General features: G+C 52.4%; 1 pseudogene; it reads left to right on the top strand.

Moving 5' to 3' along the window:
* The first annotated feature begins 13,922 nt into the window (after positions 1 to 13,922).
* On the top strand, positions 13,923 to 15,230 carry LOC119524983 (annotated as a pseudogene).
* Positions 15,231 to 19,895: the final 4,665 nt, after the last annotated feature.

The following is a 19,895-nucleotide window of genomic DNA, read 5'->3' as shown; positions in this document are numbered from 1 at the left end:
GTGCTGTACACAGCTGGGGCTGGGGCCTGGCTCAGAGCCCATGTACCTGTGGTGTAGACAGGTGGAGGCCAGGGCCCAGCTTGGAGCCCACATACCTCTGGGGTAAACAGGTAGAGGTTGGGGCCCAGCTCTGAGCCCATATTCCCACAGTGTTGACATCTGGAAGCTGGGGCCCAGATCGTAGCCCATACAACTGTAGTGTAGACTAGTGAAGTCTGGGCCCCAGCATGGAGTCCATATACCTGTTGTGTAGACAAGTGGAAGCTGAGGTCCAGCTTGGAGCCCGTGTACCTGTGGGGTAGACAGGTGGGGCCTGAGGCAGGTCCACCAGAGCTCTTATTCCCAAAATGTACATAGGAGGTCGCTGTGGACTGGCTGGGGGCCCATATATCTGTGGTCTAGACATTTGGAAGATGGGGTATACCTTGGAGCCCATATACTTTTGTGGTAGAGAGGTGGAGGCTAGGGTCCAGCTCAGGACCCATATCCCCAGAGTGTAGACAGGTGGAGGTGTGGGGCCAAGCTTGGAGCCCATATACTTGTGGATTAGACTGGAGGAGGCTGACACCCAGCTCAGAGCCTGTATACCCACAGTGTTGATGAGTATAGACTGTGCCCCAGCTTGGAGTCCATATACCTGTGGTGTAGACAGGTAGAGACTGGGGCCCAGCATGGGGACCACATACCTGTGGGAGAGATATGTGGAGGCTGCTGACTGGCTTGGAGCCCATATCACCACAGTGTAGAAGGTGGAGGCATGGGGCCCTGCTTGGAGCCATACACCTGTGGTGTAGACAGTTGGAGGCTGGGACACTGCTCGGAGCCCATATCTTCACCCTGTAGCCTGGTTGTGTCATGGGGCCCAGCTTGGAGCCCATATAAATGTGGTATAGACAAGGGGAGGCTTGGGGCCAGATCACAGCTCATATCCCCATGGTATAGATAGGTGGAGGCCATGGCCTGGATGGAGCCCATATACCCAAAGTGTAGACAGGTGGATGCTGAGGTCCAGTTTGGATATCATATCCCCACAGTATAGACAGAGGGAGGCATGGGGCCAGCTTGAAGCCCATATACCTGTGGGGTAGACAGGTGGAGGCTGTGTGTGGCATAGTGTCCATATTCCAACAGTATAGACAGTTGGAAGGGGGAGGCCAGCCTGGAGCCCCTATCTGAAGAGTATAGACAGGGGGACGTTGGGGCCCAACTCAGAGCCCATATGATGACAGTGTAGATGGGTGGAGGCTGGTGCTCAGCTCCAAGTCCATATGCCCACAGTGTAGACAGGAGGAGGCGTGGGTCCCAGCTTGGAGCCCATGTTCCTGTTAGGTAGACATGTGGAGGCCATTGCCTTCTTCAGAGCCCATACACCTGTGGTGTAGATGGTTGGATACTGAGGCCCAACATGGAGCCCATATACCTGTGGGATAGATGTGTGCAGGCTGGTTCCCATACACCTAGAGTGTAGACAGGTGGATGCTGGGGTCTGGCTTGGATACCATATCCCCACAGTGTGCATGGATGGAGGACCAGGGCCCTGCTTGGAGCCCATATCACTGTGGGGTAGACAGGTGGTGGCTGAGTTCCAGCTTGGAAGCCATATACTTGTGTGTAGACAGGTGTAGCCTAGGGCCCAGCTCAGAGCCTATATACCTGTGGTGTAGATAATTGGTGGCTGCCTCCTGGTTCAAAGCCCACATATATGTTGGAGAGACAGGTTGCCTATTTTACTGCAAAATGTAGACAGTGGAGGCTGGGACCCGGCTTGGAGCCCAAACAACTCATTTAGACAGATGGAGGCATGGGGTAAGCTTGGAGCCAATATACTTGTGGTGTAGACTGGTGGAGGCTGGTATCCAGCTTGGATCCCATATATCTGTAATGTAGACAGGTAGAGGCTGGGGCACATCTTGGAGCCCATATACATATGGGGTAGACAGGTGGAAGCTGGGGCATGGCTCAAAGCTAATATCCCCACAGTGTAGACAGCTGGAGGCTGGGGTCTAGATTGGAGCCACTATCCCCACAGTGTACATGGATCGAGGCTGGGGCCCAGCTTGGAGCCCATACACCTGTGGGCAAGAGAGGTGGAGCCTGGGGCCTGACTCAGAGCCATTATTACCACAATCCACACTGGTAGAGGCTGCAACCTTGCTCACAGCCCATTTCAGCAATGTAGATGGGTGAAGGCTAGGGCCTGGCTCAGATACCATATACCTGTGGTGTAGACAGGTGGAGCCTGGGGACCGGCTCCAGTTCCATAACCCACAGTGTAGTTGGTTGTAGGCATGCAACCCAGCTTGGAGCAATACAGCTGTGATGTAGACAGATGGAGGCTGGGGTCTGGCTTGCAGCCCATATCTCCAGAGTGCAGATGTGTTTGACCTCAGGCTGAGCCCAGATAATTATGGTGTAGACAGGTGGAGGCTGGGACTCACCTTGGAGCCCATATAACTCTGTGGGAGACAGGTGGATGCTGGGGCCTGGCTCAAAGCCCATATCCCCAAAGTACAGACAGTTGGATCCTGGGGCCCAGCTTGGAGCCCAAATCATGAAAGTGTAGACGGGGGTACACTGGTGCCAAGCTTGGAACCCATACACATGTGGTGTAGACAGATGGAGTCTGGGGCCCAGCTTGGCGCCTATATACCTGTGGTGTAGACAGCAGGAGGCTAGGGCCCGGCTCAGAACCCATGTCCTTACATTGTTGACAGGTGTAGACTGTGGAGAGCTTGGAGCCCATATACCTGTGAGGTAGATGGGTGATGGATAGGGCCCAGCTCAGAACCATATCACCACAGTACAGATGGGTGGAGGCTGGAGCTGGTTTGGAGCCCATATACCTATAGTGTAGACAGGTGGAGGCTGAGGCCCAGCATGGAGCTGAAATAACTGTGGGTAGACAGATGGCTGCTGGGACCCATCTCGGAACCCATATTCCCACAGTGTAGATGGATGGAGGCTGGGGCCCAGCTTGGAAGCCATATACCTGTAGTGTTGACAGTTTGAGGCTGGATCCCAGCTTGGGGTCCATATACATGTGGGGTAGCAGGCGGAGAGTGGGGCCTGGCTCAGGGAACATATCCCCACAGTGTAGACAGGTGGAGGCTTGGGGCCTAGCTTGGAGCCCATATAACTGTGGTGTTGGCAGGTGGAGCCTGGGCCCAGGCTCAGAGACCAAATAACTGTAGGATTGACAGGTGTATGCCTGGGGCCCAGCTTGGAGCCCATATACCGGTGGTGTAGACAGGTGGAGGCTGGGGCCCAACTTCAAGCCCATATAACTGTGGGGTAGACAGTTGGCAGCTGGGGTCAGGGTCAAAGGTGATATCCCCTTAGTGTAGACAGGTGGAGGCTGGGGCCCAGCTTGGAACCCATATACATGAGGGGCACACAGGTGGTGGCTAGGGTCCAGCTAGAGTCCATATTCCCACAGTGTAGACAGGTGAGTGCGTGGGGCCAGGCTTGAAGCTGATATCCCAACAATGTAGACGCGTGGAAGCTGGGGCCTAGCTTGTAGCCCAGATACCTGTAGTACAGACAGGTGGATGGTGGGGCAAAGCTCAAAGCCCATATTTGTGGTTAGATAGATGGAGGCTGAGGTCCATCTTGCAGCCCATATACCTGTGGGGTGAGAGGAGGAGGCTGGGCGCTACTCAAACCCCTTATCACCACAGTGTAGATGTGTGGAATTTGGGACTCAGTTTGGAGCCCAAATCCCCTAATGTTGATGGATGGGGGCCTGGGGCCTGGGTTGAAGCCCAGATAATGCTGTTGTAGAGATGTGGAGGCCAGGGATCTGGCTCAGAGCCCAAATCCCACAGTGTAGACAGTTGAAGAATGCAGCCCACCTTCAAGCCATATCCCTATTCCTGCATTGTAGACAGGTGGAGACTGGGGCCTAGCTTGGAACCTAGATACAGGTAGGAGTGTCAGGTGGAGGCTGGGACCTGGCTCAGGGCCCATATACCTGTGGTGTAGGCAGATCGAGGCTAGAGCAGAGCTCTGAGCGCAAATAAACGTGGTGTAGGTAGGTGGAGGCGGGGTGTCCCACTTGGAACCCATATATCTGTGGTGTAGTTGGCAGGAAGCTGGAGCATATCTGAGAACCCATATTCCTACAGTATAGATGGGTGCAGGCTGGGGCATGGCTCTGAGACCATATACCTGTGGGGTACAAATGTGGATTTTGGGGCCCGGCCTGGAGACAATATTCCTGCAGTGCAGATGTGTGGGGCTGGGGCCCAGCTCAGAACCCAGATACCAGTAGCATTGTCAGGTGGAAGCTCGGGCATGGCTCACAGCCCATATACCCATGGTGTAGACAGGTCCAGGCTATAGCCTGGCTCAGAGTCCAAGTATCTGTGGTGTAAACAGTTGGAGGTGTGGGCCAGAGCTTGGAGCCCATATACATGTGGGGTAAACAGGTGGAGTCTGGGTCCTGGTTGAACCCATATACTCACAGTGTAGTTGGGAGGAGTCTGGGGTATGGCTGGGAGCCCATATCCCAACAGTGTAGACGGGTGGTGTCTGGGGCCCAGTTTGGAACCCATATACATGTGAGGTAGACAGATATAGGCTGTGGCCAGGTTCTGATCCCATATCCCACAGTGTAGATGGGTGGAGGCTGGAGCCTAGCTTGGAGGCCATGTACATGTCGAGTAGATAGTGGACACTTCAGCCCAGTTCAGAGCCCCTCTCCCCACAGTTCAGACTGGGAAATGCTGGTGCCCAGCTCGGAGCACATATCACACAGTGTAGATAGGTGGTGCTGTGGCATCCATCTTGGAGCCCATATGTCTGTGGTGTAGACAGGTGGGGGCTAGGGCCCAGTTCGGCACCCATATTTCCACAATGTAGATGGGTTGAGGCTGGGGCCAGGCTTGGAGCCCATATCCCTAGAGTGTAGAAATTTGGTGGTTGGGGACAGGCTCGGAGTCCATATCCCCACAATATACATGCATGGATGCTTGGGCCCATCTTGGAGCCCATATACTTGGGGTAGACAGGTGGAGGCTCGGGCCTTACTTGGAGCCCATATACATTTGGTGTAGACGGGTGGATGCTAGGGACCAGTATGGAGCTGATGCACCTGAGGGATAGATGTGTGGAGTCTGGGTCCCTGCTTGGAGCCCATATACCTGTGGGGTAGACAGGTGACAACAGGGGCCCAGCATGGAGCCCTTATCCCCATGATATAGGCAGGTGGTAGCTGGGGCCTGGCTCGGAGCCCATATCCCTATGTGTAGATGTGTGGAGGTGTTGGGTCCAACTTGGATCCAATATACCTGTGGTGTAGACAAGTAGTTGCTGGGGCTGAGCTTGGAGCCTATATACTTGTGGGGAAGATGGATGGAGGCTGGGCCCAGCAAGGAACCCATATTCCCACAATGTACAGAGTGGAGGCTGGGGCCCAGCTAGGAGCCCATATACCTGTGGTCTAGACAGGTAAAGTCTGGAGCCTGACTCAGAGTACAAATGACTGTAGTGTAGACAGGTGGATATGTGTGGCCCAGCTTGGAGCCCATATATCTGGGTGACAAATGGCTGGAGGCTGGGACCCAGCTCACAACCCATATTCTCAGTGTAGAAGAGTACAGGCTGGGCCCAGGTCGGATCCCACATCCACGCATTGTAGCCGGGTGGAGGCATGAGGCTCAGTTTAGGACCCATATACATGAGGGGCAGACAGGTAGAGGCTGGGACCCAGGTAGAGCCCATATAACTGTGGGGTAGACAGGTGGAGAGTGGGGCCCAACTTGGAGCTCACATCCCCACAGTGTAGATGGGTGGGGACCGGGTCCCCTCTCAGAGTCCATATCCCCACACTATAGATGGGGGGAGGCTGGGCCCAGGCTTGGAGCCCATATTCCCATAATATATCTGGCAGGTGGTGGCTAGGGCCTGGCTCAGAGCCCATATACCTATACCCATATACCTATACCCATATACCTATAGTGTAGACAGCTTGAGGCTGGAGCCTGGCTCAGAACCCAAATAACTGGTGTACACAGGTGGAGGTGTGGGGCACAGCTTGGAGCCCATATACCTGTGGTGTAAACAGCTAGAGGCTGGGGCCCAGCTTAGAACCCCTATACGTGTGAGGTAGATGGGTGGAGGCTTGGGCCTATCTCAGAGCCCACATCCCCACAGTGTAGACAGGTGGAGACTGGGGCCCAGTTCAGAACTCATATACCTGTGGAGTGGACAGGAGGAGTCTTGTGTTCCACTTAGGGCGCATATACCTGTGGTGTAGACAGGTGGAAGCTGGGGCCAGATTGGAGCCCCTATAGCTCAAATGTAGAAAAGTAGAGTTTGGGGACCAGCTCGTAGCCCAGATACCCACAGTGTAGACAAATATAGGCTGGGGCCCAGCTTGGAGCCCATATAACCATAGGCTATACAGCTGGACCTGGGGGCCTGGCTCGAAGCCCATATTTCCGTAATGTAGATGCACAGAGGCTGGGTCCCAGCATCCGGCCCATATTCATATGGGGTAGAGATGTGGAGGTTAGGGTGCTGCTTGGTGCCCGTATCCTCACAGTGTTTATGGGTGGAGGCTGGGACCCAGCTCTGAGCCCATATCCCCACACTCTAGATGGGTCGTGATGTGGGGCCTGGTTCAGAGCCCATATACTTTCACTGGAGACACGTGTAAGCTAGGGACTGGCTCAGAGCCTAGATGACCTTTTTATAGACAGATGCATGTGTGGGGCCATACTTGGAACCCATTTAACTGTGGTGTACACAGCTGGAGGCTGGAGTACATCTTGGAGCCCATATACCTCTGGGGTAGACAGGCAGAGGCTAGGGCCAGGCTTGGAGCCCACATCCTGAGAGTGTAGACGGGTGGAGGATGAGGTCCGACATGAAGCCCATATCAAACTGAGTACCCGTGTCAAACTGAGGCCCAGATAGGAACCCACATCCCCACAATGTAGACAGCAGGGCGTGTGGGGCCAGGGTCATAGCCTATAACCCAACGGTGTAGAAGCTGGGGCCTAGCTTGGATCCCATATCCCCAAAGTGTAGACAGGTGTACGCTGGGGCCCAGCTTCAAGTACATATACCTGTTGTGTAAATAGGTTGAAGGCCACAGCCAGCTTAGAGCCCATATATCTTGGGTGAACAAGTGGACCCTGGGGCCTTGCTCAGGGCCCATAACCCCAAAGTGTAGAGGGGTGGAGGCTGGGGACTGGCTCAGACCCATATACCTGTGGGGTAAACAAGTGGAAGCTGGGGTGCATTTCATAGCCCATATTCCTGCAATTTAGACAGGTGGATGCTGGGGCCCAGCTCAGAGCCCATATACCTGTGTGGTTAACAGGTACAGGCTGTGGCCCAGCTTAGAGCCCATATCCCACAGTGTAGACTGGTTGGGACTTGGGGCCTGATTTGGAGCCCATATAGCTGTGGTGTAGACAGGTGGAGGCTGGGGACTGGTTTGGAGCCCAAATAATGGTGGTACAGACGGGAGGAGGCATGGAGCCCAGCTTGGAGTACATATATTTGTGGGTTAGATGGGGGGAGGCTGCAGCCCGGTTTGGAGCCCATATTCCTACAGTGTAGATGGATGTAGGCTGGGGCCCAGCATGGAGCCCATGGCCCCACAGTGAAGACAGGTGGTTGCTGACACCTGGCTTGGAACCCATATTCCTGCATTGTAGATGGGTGGAGGTCTGGGGCCTGCCTCAGAGCCCACATACCTGTGGGGTAGGTGGGTGGAGGCTGGGGTCTTGCTCAGAGCCCATGTCTCCATCGTGTAGATGGGGGAGGCTGGGTTCAGCTTGGAACCCATATACTTGTGGTGTAGACAGGCAGAGGCTGTGGCCCTGCTCAGAGTGCATATCCCCATGATGTCGATAGGGTAAGGCTTGGGCCTGGCCTGGTTGTAGAGAGCACAGGGCTCCTGAAATCCCCTCTCCCTTGAAACCCCCCAGTTTCCTCAATCAGGGAGAGAAGCAGCTGAAGTGGCAAAGCCCTTTGTAGGAACTGGAGCTAATGAGATCAGGCTCCAGGCACCGGCTGCACCAGCCCTCTCTGCGCTGGACTTTCACTGCCAACCTGCCAGCGTTGGCGTGGCTCGTGAGCATGGCACGGGCCAGCCGACATTTGGCGACAAGCAGGGAACACTGGCCGACCACAGGCGGCAGGCGCCTCCTGGGCGCCTCCTGTCTCAACCTTCCAGCGCCAACCCTTCAGGCTAAGGAGCATTGCGCCGGGGATGCGGAAAGGGGAGCCTCTGGGTGCCTGGGGTTCCTGCAGCCTTTGCGAGAGCGCCCTGTACCCCGAGCTCAGTGCGGGGGTCTCTGGGCCGAAGAATCCCTTCATCCGTAAGGGTCTCGCCGACACCCTACGTGCCCGCAGCCGAAGTCCCAAGCATGGGGACCCGGGAGCCCCGCGCTTGGATGGCCCAGAGAAGAGAGGACCCCAACTTTGCGCGGGCCTGGCGGCCGAGGCCTGCTCCCGGGGAAGCGCGACTTGGGGCGCGGGGTGCGGGCGCGCAGGCCTCGCCGCCGGCTCCCGCGAAGCCCGGCCCGGGCGGCGTGGAGCGCTTGTGCAGGGGACGGGCTTGGGGATGGCGACTTCGGCTTGGGATGGGGCTCGCAGCTCAACGCGGGAAGGCCAGGGCCCCCGCACCCGGACCTCGAGCCGGCCTAGTCCCAGAAGGGCGCGGAGACGAGGGGCTGGGGCTGGCCAAGGGAAGCGGTCGCCGCCGCCGCCGCCACGGCTACTGAAGGCGCCACTCCAGGAGGCGATCGGTGTCTTTTAGGGCACCGGGAGGGATGGGGGCGGTGCCGGGGAGGGGCAGGCATCGGGCCGGGATTTAAAAAAAATCTGCCGCAGCGGCCGCCGCTCTGGCGCTCCGCCACCACTGCAGGCTGCGGGGTGCAGGCGTGGAGGGGCGGCCCGGCGGCCCCATGAATTGGCCCGCCGCCCCCCGAGAAGTGCGCATGCCGGGCCGCGAAAGCCCGAGCCGGACTCCACAGCCTCTCGGCAGCGCGGGGTCCCGTCGATCGCCCCGGCTCTGCCGCCGCCTCCCGCACTCGCTCCGGCCGGGGAATCAGGGGGCCGCGCCGCCTCCAAGGACCAGGCTTAAGGGTACGCGCGGGGCGCCGGGCGCCAGGCGCCGCACCATCGCCGCCAGCCGGGGCCGCCCTGGGCCGCACGAATTGGCGCGCCGGGGGATGGCGGACCGTCTCCCTAGGTGGCCGTCCCCAGGCCCGCTTCGCCGTGGGCGCCGGAGCCCGCGCAGTGGCGGCAGCGACGAGGCCAGGACGAGGCCCTGCGCGAGCTTCCCGGGGCCGCCGGGTGATGGCGGCAGCGGAGGCGGCGGTGGCGCCTACCGATAGTGTGGCAACGCGGCGCCGGCCTCCCGCGGGCCCCGTTGCCCCGGCCTGGCAGACGCCCGCGCGCTCGGGTGGTCCGGGCCCCTCGGAAAGCGGCGGGCCGGGAGCGCGATGCAGTTGCGGCCACTCCGGGCTGCCCGGGCCGGCGGTGAAGGCTCGGATCCGGCCCCGGCCCCTACCCCGCGGCGTCTGCGTTTCGTCCGTGTCGCGGGGGGGAGGGGGGCACCCGGGGAACCCGGAGCCCTGCAGCGTCCCCGTCTGGTGCGCCTGCAGGACCAGCTGAAGCCAGCGAGTCGGGCTCCACCTAGTCGCGCGGGGTCTTCCCTGCAGAGCCTGCCCGGAGCTGGGCGCCTGTGCCTCGGGCCCCCTGGCTGGTCTGGGGACCCCTTTCCCCTGCCTCGCCCCAGGGTTCCGGAGAGGCGGGAGCACCGGGGCCCAGGAGCTGGCTGCTGCATGGAGGGCTCAGGGCCGGCGGCACATGGAGGGAGAGCCCAGGGTTCTGAAACAGGCACAGGGGCCTGGAAACACACTCAGGCAGGGGCCCGCACACGCCCACCTCCTGGCCCCAAAGTGCCACATCCCTCAGGCCAGCTGCCTGGCTCCCCAGCGCGTGGCTCCCTGGGCACATTCTCCCCTCCTGCCCCAGGTGCCACAAGCAGGCACCTTCCTGCCACTGGCTCCCTCCTGCCGCTGGGAAGGGCAGCTTTTTGTCTCCAACCCAGTTTCCTCCCAGGCCAGGCTCAGAGCAAGGGGAATCGGTGTGCCACTCAGAGGGTCACCCTAGGTCCCAGCACAGGGAGACTGGTGGGAGCCTCAAGACATTTCTGCACAAGTTGAACTTCAAAATCAAGTTCAAGCATGGCTCCCAAATGCCCAGCAAAGAGTGTGGAATGGGTGTCAGGAGGCAAGCCAGGGACTGCAGCTGTGTCCTTGGCTGGCTGGGGTGGGATGGCTGAGAGGGCGCTGGAGCTGGCCTGGAGGGCAGCCCCTGTGATTTGCCCCAAGGTTACTTTCTTCATCCACAGATGCTTCCTGAGCACCTACTGTGTGCCAGGAGGGGGAGGGAGCCAGAACCACAAGGGCTCTCTGGCTCAGCTAGATCAAGTACATTTGGGGAAATGGAGGTCCAGAGAGCCAAGGTGATAGATACCAAGCCAGGTAACCCCTTGAGAGCAGAGCCCAGCTTCGGGCCCCTGCCTATCTCTGCTGGGCCCTGCCACAGAGGGTGGCAGATCTGTGCCTGCTGCTGGCAGCCCCTCGCCCCAGAAGATGCCTTTGAGATGAGAATGCTGGGCCAAGCACAGCACACCCAAACATAATTGATCCAAATAGACCTACTCCAAGATACTAAACAGGTTTTCAAATGTCAAAGACAAAGAGAGAATTCTGAAAGTAGCAAGAGAAAAGCAATCCATCACATTCAAGGGAAGCTCTATGAGACTTAAGTGCAGACATCTCAGCAGAAAACACAGAGGCAATAAGGCAGTGGCATGACATATTCAAGATACTGAAAGAGAAAAACTGCCAACCAAGAATCCTATATCCAGCAAAACTGTCCTTCAAAAATGAGGGAGAGTTAAAAATATTTACAGATAAACAGACACTGGGAGAATTGGTGAACAGGAGACCTCCTGTACAGGAAATACTAAAGGGAGTGCTACAGACAGATGGGAAAAGGCAGGAGAGAGGCTTGGGGAAGAGAGTAGAAATGAAGGTATTGGGAAATAGAAAGAGGGTAGACATCAGACTTTTGATGTTGAAGGAATATAGAATGTTCTAGAGGGTTGATTGTGTAGATCTAGAAGTGGATAGCACAATACTGGGTGATAGTAGCACAGCATTGTAAGTGCACTGAACAAACATGACTGTGAATATGGTTGAAAGAGGAAGGTTAGGGGTCTGTGTGACACCAGAAGGAAAGACAGAAGATAAAGACTGAGAATGTATAATTTAGTGAACCCTAGAGTGGTCAATGATTGTGATCAAATGTACAAACAAGAATGTTTTTTCATGAGGGAGCAGCAAGAAGGAATAAAGTTGAGGTATGCAATGAAGTGAATGGACCATGAGGACACTAGGTTGAGTGAAATAAACCAGAAATGAAAAGAAAAATATTATAATACCTCACTAAAATGGACTAATAACAATGAGTAAACTCTGAAAATTGAATCTGGGAGCATGGACTAGAAGGGGAAGGCTTATGTAAAGGTTCCTAGATTGTAATCTCTTACAGCAGTCACGTTTATTCATGAGTTGTAACAGTTATTTCTAAATTTTGAGATTCTGACATGTTTGTGTGTGACATGGTCAGTCCCTGGAGCTTTGAGTGTCTGTGTGGCACCTGGAACTCAGAGCCAGACAGAACTGCCATCATCACCTCTGACCTCTCCAGCCATGTCAGTGCCCTCACAGGGGCCCCAGACCCTCACCACCTCGGCCATGGTGTCCTTAGCCCCTTCATCCTGCCTTAGGCTCTGTGGGCTGCATGATGACCAAAACTGCACAAACCAGGGGTCTCCAAACACCCAAGGTGCACAGCCTCCCAGTCCTGGGGGCCCAATGTCCACCCCGGGTGCCTGCAGAGCGGTAGCCCCTCTGATGTCTGTTGGGGACAGTCTGCTCCCTGCCTCTCCCCTGGCACCTGGAGGTGGTGTCCCCTGCCTGGCTCATCATCACAGGGCTGCGCCCCCTGTGTCTGCCCCTCTGTGTCCAAGTTTCCTCTCCAGATGGCAACAGGCACAGGGGATCGGGCCCCCCAGCTCCAGTCAGACCTCAGTTTACCTGGCTGCATTCCCTCTCCCTGCTGGCTGGGGTGAGGACTTCACATCTCTCTGTGGGGCCCTCCGCAGCCATGGGTGCCCGGAGCCCTCTGGAGTCTGCAGGCCACAGGGCCCTCCCATGCTGAGGGGTGAGTTCTGTGCCCGGTGCCTTCCCGGGTGCCTTCCACAGGCCCTGCACTTGGCAAGGAGGTGCGTGAACAGCCCTGTGCACTGATGCTGATGCTGCGTGGACTGTGGTTCCCTAGGGCTGCTCCCTGCAGGCCCCGGCAGTGCCCAGGGAGGGGGGCAAGCCCAGCACTGGGAGCAGGAGCAGTGGCTGGGCTGCTTCAGGAGGGCCCCTGAGCTGCTCTGCTTCTCATGCCAAAGGGCCCAGTGTCATCCCCAAGGCCCCAACCAGGAAGGCCCTGGCCCCTGAAAGCTCCCCAGAGCCAGCTCTCCTGAGCACCCCCAGGGGGAAACCACCACTCTGCAGATTGGGCTGAGCTCTCCCCCCTGCAGGTCACAGTGAGGATTTGGTGGGAGGATGCAGGCTAAGGCACATGGTGGGGACAGGGAGGTCCCCACAGGGGCAGCTCAGGCACAGTGAGACCTTGACCCAGCTGGCAGCACATGGATGTGGGGGAGTCCAGGGCCCAGGCCCAGTGGAGCCCTGCTCTTGCAGCTGCGTGACCTTGAGTTAGAGGGTTAAGCTGGGGCTCCACATCCTCTAGTGCACACAGCATGGTGGTTCCAACCATCCCCGGCCCCAGCCTCCAATCTGGCACCTACAGACACTTCTTCCCCTTTCAGGTACTGTGTAGACAGAGCTGGATTTTCTTTTTAGAAACTTCAAATCAGAGTGTGTGTGCCCCAGGACAGGGCCATGACCCCCAAGAGTAGCCCCAGCCTGGGGAGGAGCAGCTGCACTTTGGGTAGGGGGTGCCACACCCTGTGACAGCCATGTGGCCACACCAGCCTCAGGTGGCTCTGTCATCTCCTCCTGGGCCCCTGGTTTACAAAGGCAGCCCCGGACTCAGGTTGACTTTGGGCTGTAGGTGCCCTGGGATCCTCCCTTGGAGTGGAGTCAGGGTCCCCACTGGTGTCTGGTGGGAATTGTCACCTACCTCACCCCTTGCATGTTTCACTGAGTAGGAGGGGGTGCTGGGGGAACTAATGAGGGAGCTGGGGGAGCCAAGGAGCTCTGACTCCAAGGACCCTGTGGGGACCCATGGCCCAGCCTGTGAGAACAGGGTCACATGCACCAGAGGTGTGTGCTGGGCCCCTGGACACTGGATTTCCCGTGGGAAATGGGCCCTTGGCACTGAGTGTGTCTGTCTGTCTGTGTAAGAATGACTGGGGGGCCTCCCTGATATCCAGCCCTAAGCAGGGTGCCATCTGGTCAGGATTTGTTTGGGTGAGTTTGCACCATTCATGCCTGCATCAGGTGGCATTGGTGGCAGGTTCCAGCACCTTCTGGAGGGCATCTCCAGGGGCATACTTTATGGGAGTGGATGGAAACTGGAAAGCCCTGCAGGGGAGACAGAGGGACCTCAGGGAACCTCAGGCAGGCCTGGGACTCCTGGGGATGAGTGGAAAACACCCTCCCCCTTTGTGGCAGAGGTGGGAGAAGAGGGGGGGAGGAGCCTGAGAGGTCCCGTTGTCATGCTCCCTCTCTCTCCCCCGGCATCCTGCAGACCCTCTCCTTGGAAATCCCTGGAGACATGGCAAACAGGATTGACAGGTTTCACAGGCTCTTTGCTAGACAGAGCTGCTCATTACCATCACTGTCTGCAGCTAGTGTGGCACAGCACCCCAAACTCAGCAGTGCGACCCACTGGTACCCTCGCCCACTGTGCCCCAGCTGCCACCACTGATTGGTTGTGAGTGTACAGGGAGCCAGGCTGGTGCTGACCCCAGAGCAGACAAGCAGCAGCTCCAGCTCTGTGGCCACCGCTTCCCTGCTGACTCCATGATCTGAGGCTGTCAGAAATGACTGTGGTTCTGTCCATGAACAGAGTCTGCGAGCCCATTGTCTCAGAAGGAGCTGCTGAGATTGCCAGTACCAGACACTATGGAGCACGGCTGACAGCTACGGAGGCCTGGGCCCCACAGGGCCACCCAGGCCCCTCTGCAGAGAGACCCCAGAGCCTGCCCCCCACTGGCCAGATCACATTACAGGGGAATCTCAAACCCTATAACATCCAAGATCACATACTTCAAGGGGAAGAATGTGGAAGAAGAGGATTTTACCCACCACTCAGATGGTAACCATAAAACCATCTCAGTTTTGAGGAATTAGCACACATCCTTCATTATGTCCTTAGAAAAACTAAAGCTTATCGATGATCCTGAAATATACCTCCAAAGATCTGTCCTTGTAAACATTTTAATGAAAAAGATCCATGGAGTAATTATGCAGAGTAATTGGTGCTTTCCTTCCTGCTCTTTCAATGGTGCCTCTGCCTGAGAATGGCTTATGGCTGAAAACTGTCCACATGGAAAATGACCAAGGGTGGCCAAAGAGGAGTGTGAAGTTTCATGCCTACTGCTTTTACCAAGAATGTGGTGTGGCTATGTAAATTCTCCCCCTTTCCGTCAATGCTAATGTCAGAGGTGCCTCCACAACCTCCTCCCCCTCCCTCCTCCCTCCTCCCTCCTCCTCCCTCTCCCTCCTCCTCCTCCCCCTCCCTCCTTCTCCTCCCCCTCCTCCCCCTCCTCATCCTCTCCCCTTCTGCCTTTACCAGATTGTTTCCACCAGGTGGATTTTGATGTAGGCAGTGCACCTATTTACAAGAGTGTTGGCCAGATACTTGCCAATGAAATATTAGTGACCAATGTCAGGTTGTTTGGTGTTCAGGAAAAGGCTAATTTAAATGATGAGAAAACAAGTACTAACACTGACAGGGATGGTGGCCTCCTAAGCCACAACCTGTGGGAAAGGACCTTGCTTTCAAGTGCAAAGGCCAATTTTATGATTATTTTGAGACTGGGTGTAATGAAAAAAAACAGTATAAGCAAATCTTGGAAAAAGTCCTTAAGGAAAAAGGAGCCTTCACCAAGTAACAAATTGTGCTGCAGCAAAGGAAGTAAAATATGGGTCATCATTTCACTGAAACTTTGAAGCATGCACAGCATGATCAATTAGCTCTTATAAATTTTGTTTTGAATGGATTTTATAGTTTTGTACAGCTGATAAAATTATGCCATGAACGTGCCATGTTGCTTTCATAGCTGGAGAGCAGATGGCATAAAACATCTGTATAATAGGCATCAGCAAGCTTATAAATGTGGTGATTTTATGAAGAAAACAAGGCTTAAAAGTGTATCTTAATTTTCTTCCAGAGAAGATTAGTAGATTTGATTGGGGGACAATGTGCTCTTGTGATATTCCCATTGCCCTCCAAGGAGCCTGTTACTGGCTAAGAAATTTAAACATATTTACCAATTAATTAGGCAGTTATTTAGTAAGCAAATCAATATAATCAGCAAAGGATGTCTGCTTCTTCTCTATATACAGTACATTTTCTTCTGAATAAGACAAAAGACAGGGAGCTTGATGAGATAGCTTCATGTTGCCATTAAACATTTGTATTTAACAGTCAGTGTGACAGATGAAAATTGATGTTACATAATGATACAGCTGCCTAGGGGCAACAATCAATAAAACATGTAAAGGGCAATCCGTGCAAGTTCCAGGCTTGCCTGTGATGGGTGATGAGGCTTTTAGAGAGGTCTTACACAGGGCTATTTTTTTGCCTTTATCTTAATATTTGCTAATGCGAAAATTAAGGATAAATCAGAGTTACAGCAGGGATTTAACGAACAGGAGAAAAACCAGAGTGGATCAATATTGTTTAAAAACTGTTAACTTTGAACTATTGCATTCAGCTTTCGATTCAACATCTCTAGTCTTCCCTTATTTTTCATGCCCAGTTGCTTTTGAATTTGGCAGTTTTGGAAAGGCATGGGAAAAATGATAGAGAGATCTGTAAGAAACCAGACTAGCTGTTTGAGCTTTTTCAAAGGCAACAGTTTGTTGCTAGCATTTGGCTCTTTTGGGTTTTGGGTTGTTTGGTATGGTTTGATTTGATTTGGTTGTCCAATGGAGTTCATGAAACAGTGGCATGCATTACACTTTAATCCATTTTGCATCATTTCACTTGTTTAGATTATAAAAGCAATGTTTTTTTAATATGACTTTTGCTGATGATTAAAAAGCACAATGTTAATAAATAGTGTGATCAATAAGGTTTTATCCTAAGTAATGTAAAGATTTTAGTTTTTGGAAAGTTCTTTTAGAGAAATGGGACTTAATCTGTAATGGTTACTGTGTATTTGGCCAACAGTTTTCTCAATAATTTCTTTAATTTCTAAATTTGCAAGAGTGTTCAGAGTGTCCCTTGACCATCCTTCCTTGCACTCCAGCTAACGTCTCCTGCTAAAGAGTATTCCAGTTTCCAAGGTTACTAATTGACTTGGGCCTCCTTAAACAACATTTCACAGGAACCAAATGACAAATGGAGGAAATAAGTAAGTCCTCCCAATTTCTGCAAGATAAAAGCTTTTTAAAATTATTGCTGTTAATATTGAAAATAGGTCAATTTCATATAGTGTATGAGTAGGATCATCATTTGGATAGCTGTCCACAAAGACCAATTTTTAAAAACATATTCTGATGTTACAGGTAAATAGTCTAGTAATGTTTGTTATTTATTTTCAATATTTGATAAATATTTGATGTTCAAAACTTAGATGATAGATGTTTGTATATGACTGTCTTTGTAATAAAGTGAGGTTTTCTTGATATATATTTATTAAAAATGTTCAAAATTCAAAAAATAAAAAATAAAAGGGTAGAAAAGATATATCATTCTGGCATACATCAAAAGAAAGTTGGAATGGCTATATGTATATCAGTCAAATTAGAATTCAGAACACAGTAACTTACCAGGGACAAAGAACAACATTACATAGTAACAAAGGGGTCTATTCACCAAGAAGACATAACCATCCTAAATGCACCAAAGAGCTTCAAAATGCATGAAATACAACTAGCACAACTGGAAGGGGTAATAAACAAATCAGCAATAATAGTAGAGGCTTCAACCCTCCTCTCTACAGGGCAGAAAATCAGCAGAGATATAGAAGAACTGAACAGCACCATCAGCCAGTGGGATATATTTGACATTTATAGAAAACTCTACTCCAAAACAGAAGAGAACACATTCTTTTCAGGTGTACATAGACTGTTCACCAACATAGGCAACCTGATTAGGCCCAACTATTTGACAGTTTTCACCTTTACTGAAGTGCCTAAACACTCCTGGAGAACAGCACTCAGCCAAGCTGACTGACGGCTTTCTAGAGGTATCACCTCGTTACAGTGTCTAGTATGTACATTTCCCCTTCTCCAGAACAGCTGGTTCATGCTGCCTCTTTCCTTCCAGGCCTCTTCTGGTACTTCCCCTTCCTCCCACTTCTCAGATGGTTACCTTGCCTTATGTGGAAACAGTCTGACAGGCTCTCCACCTTCCCACTACCAAATATCCTTACCATCTGAACTTAGTCTTTTTGCCTCCCTTTGTTGGAATGGCTGGGATATCCCTGTCCTGTCAGTGGCCAACCTCTCTCCCCCACTTCCATAACACTTTGTGCTCATCACTATCCCCACAGTCACCCATACAAGGGTGTTCCTGTCAGCATGCAACCTGTTCTAGAAGTCCCCCTCTAGTCTACATTATGTAAGAAATTAGAGGGCAGGGGACGTATTTTACTCCTCTTTCTTGGGATCTCTAGGTCCTGAGCACTAATTCAAGAACAGAGTGTAGGAGCTCAATAAATATTTGTGGAATAAATGAAACTGTGTCCCACACTATATATTCAATGAAGGTTTTTGAATGAATGAGTGCTACTTTGGCCTCCCATTAAAAATGATTACGTTCCTGGCATATTCCCTGGAGTTATCAGAATGGATGAGAATCATTTCTGCTTGCTTTTACCATGATCTGCAAGCCCTACCTGTCACCTGCAGGTGGGGAGAGAGAAGTGTCCTGCCCAGCTCCTGCCACCAGATGGCAGAAGAGACGCTTTGTTCATAGGCCGAGTAAGCCTTGGAGGCCCAGGCACCACAGAAATAACTTTTCAGTAGGTTGGCACATATGAAAAAACAATCCAAAGGATAAAAATGTGTATACACAGAACATAGACACCAACACAACCAGCCTTGTCATGTTTGTCACCGCATGACGAGAGAGCTACAGGCTTCACTGTTCAAGAAGAGTCACTTGAGACAGACCATCTGATTGGAAGCTGACTCTGCAGCTTACCAGCTGTGCTGTCCAGGGCGCAGTGCCTCAGTTTCCCATCAGTAAAACAAGGTGATACTAATGCATTTCTTAGGGTGTGATGATTCAGGGAGTTAATATCTGTAAACTACTTAATGCAGAGCCTCGCACATTGTAGACTCTGTGAAAGTACTTGATCAATAAGTGCTTATGTTATTATTTGGCTTTTAATGAAAAATAAACAATGAGAAAAATAGGTGTAGAAGGGAACTTTCTCAATATGATAAAGGGTATTTATGAAAAATGAAAAGTTAATATCAAACACAGTGTTGAAAACCAGAAAACTTTTCTCTTATTGATACAGAGATGACAAGGATGGCCACTGTCAGCACTGATATTCAACATGGTACTGCAATTTCTGACCAAAGACATTAGGCAAAAGAAAGAAAGAAAAGGCATACAAATAGGAAAGGAAAAAGTAAAACTATTTTTTTGTACAGATGACATGATCCCTATGTATAGAAAATCCCAAAGATTCTAATAGAAAGCTACCAGAACTAATAAATAACTTCAGCAGAATTACAGAGCATAAGATCAGCATGAAAATTATCAGTTGTTCATTAGCATGAATGATCGAAAAAGGAATTTAAGAAAAATATTCCATATACAATAACACCTAGGAGAATAAAATGTCTAGGGATAAATTTTTGTCTTGAAGCCATGGGGGGAGGGGTGCAGGGTCTCCCAGTTTATGGGTGCATAACTCCTGTATGCAGACTCTACTTGGAGAATGCAGGCCTCTTCTCTGCTTCCTAGTTCATCTCTCTTCCTCTCAGGAAGGGGTTTGAGCCCCAAGTCCGTAACACATGCTTCTCTAGGTGGGCTTAGGATAGATACTCATAGGCCAGGTTTACAAGGTTAGAGACAGAGTCCACAAGGTTGGGAGCTAATATTGACAGAGGACCTGCTGCATGTCAAGGACAATGCCACATGCTTTGCTGCTTCAAGGGAGGTGTTGTCTCCAGTTTACAGATGTAACAGAGCTGAAATCACCCAACTATTAAGCAATAAAAGTGGATTTCAGACTACATCTTGTCTCTTTGTCTCAAAGCCTATTCTCTATCCTTCTATGGTGCTCTTAGCTACCTCTAGTGAGCAAAAACTACCTTGTAGGTAGGTTTTGATGACTGCCTCTGAGATCATCCCTCCTGAACTTTCTAGATGGATGTATTTCATTGGACCACATTGGTGTTAAGAACTATGAAGAAAGAAATAGGAAATAACCTGTATGTGCCCTTCCTGAACTGGGGATCTCAGGTCTAATCTAAGGTCTTCATAGATTCTCAGGAGATTATTTTCATTTTGATGGAAAGGACCCTGGAAATCTCTATTATACTTCCTGTCTCTATGAATTTGCCTATTCTGGGTACCTAGAATCATACAATGTGTATCCTTTTGTGTCTGGCACTTTCACTTAGCATTATGCTTTCAAGGTTCATCCA

The sequence above is a fragment of the Choloepus didactylus genome, assembly GCF_015220235.1.
Source record: "Choloepus didactylus isolate mChoDid1 chromosome 23 unlocalized genomic scaffold, mChoDid1.pri SUPER_23_unloc13, whole genome shotgun sequence".
In the NCBI taxonomy this organism is placed as follows: domain Eukaryota; kingdom Metazoa; phylum Chordata; class Mammalia; order Pilosa; family Megalonychidae; genus Choloepus; species Choloepus didactylus.
This window is presented reverse-complemented; position numbering and strand designations above follow the sequence as displayed.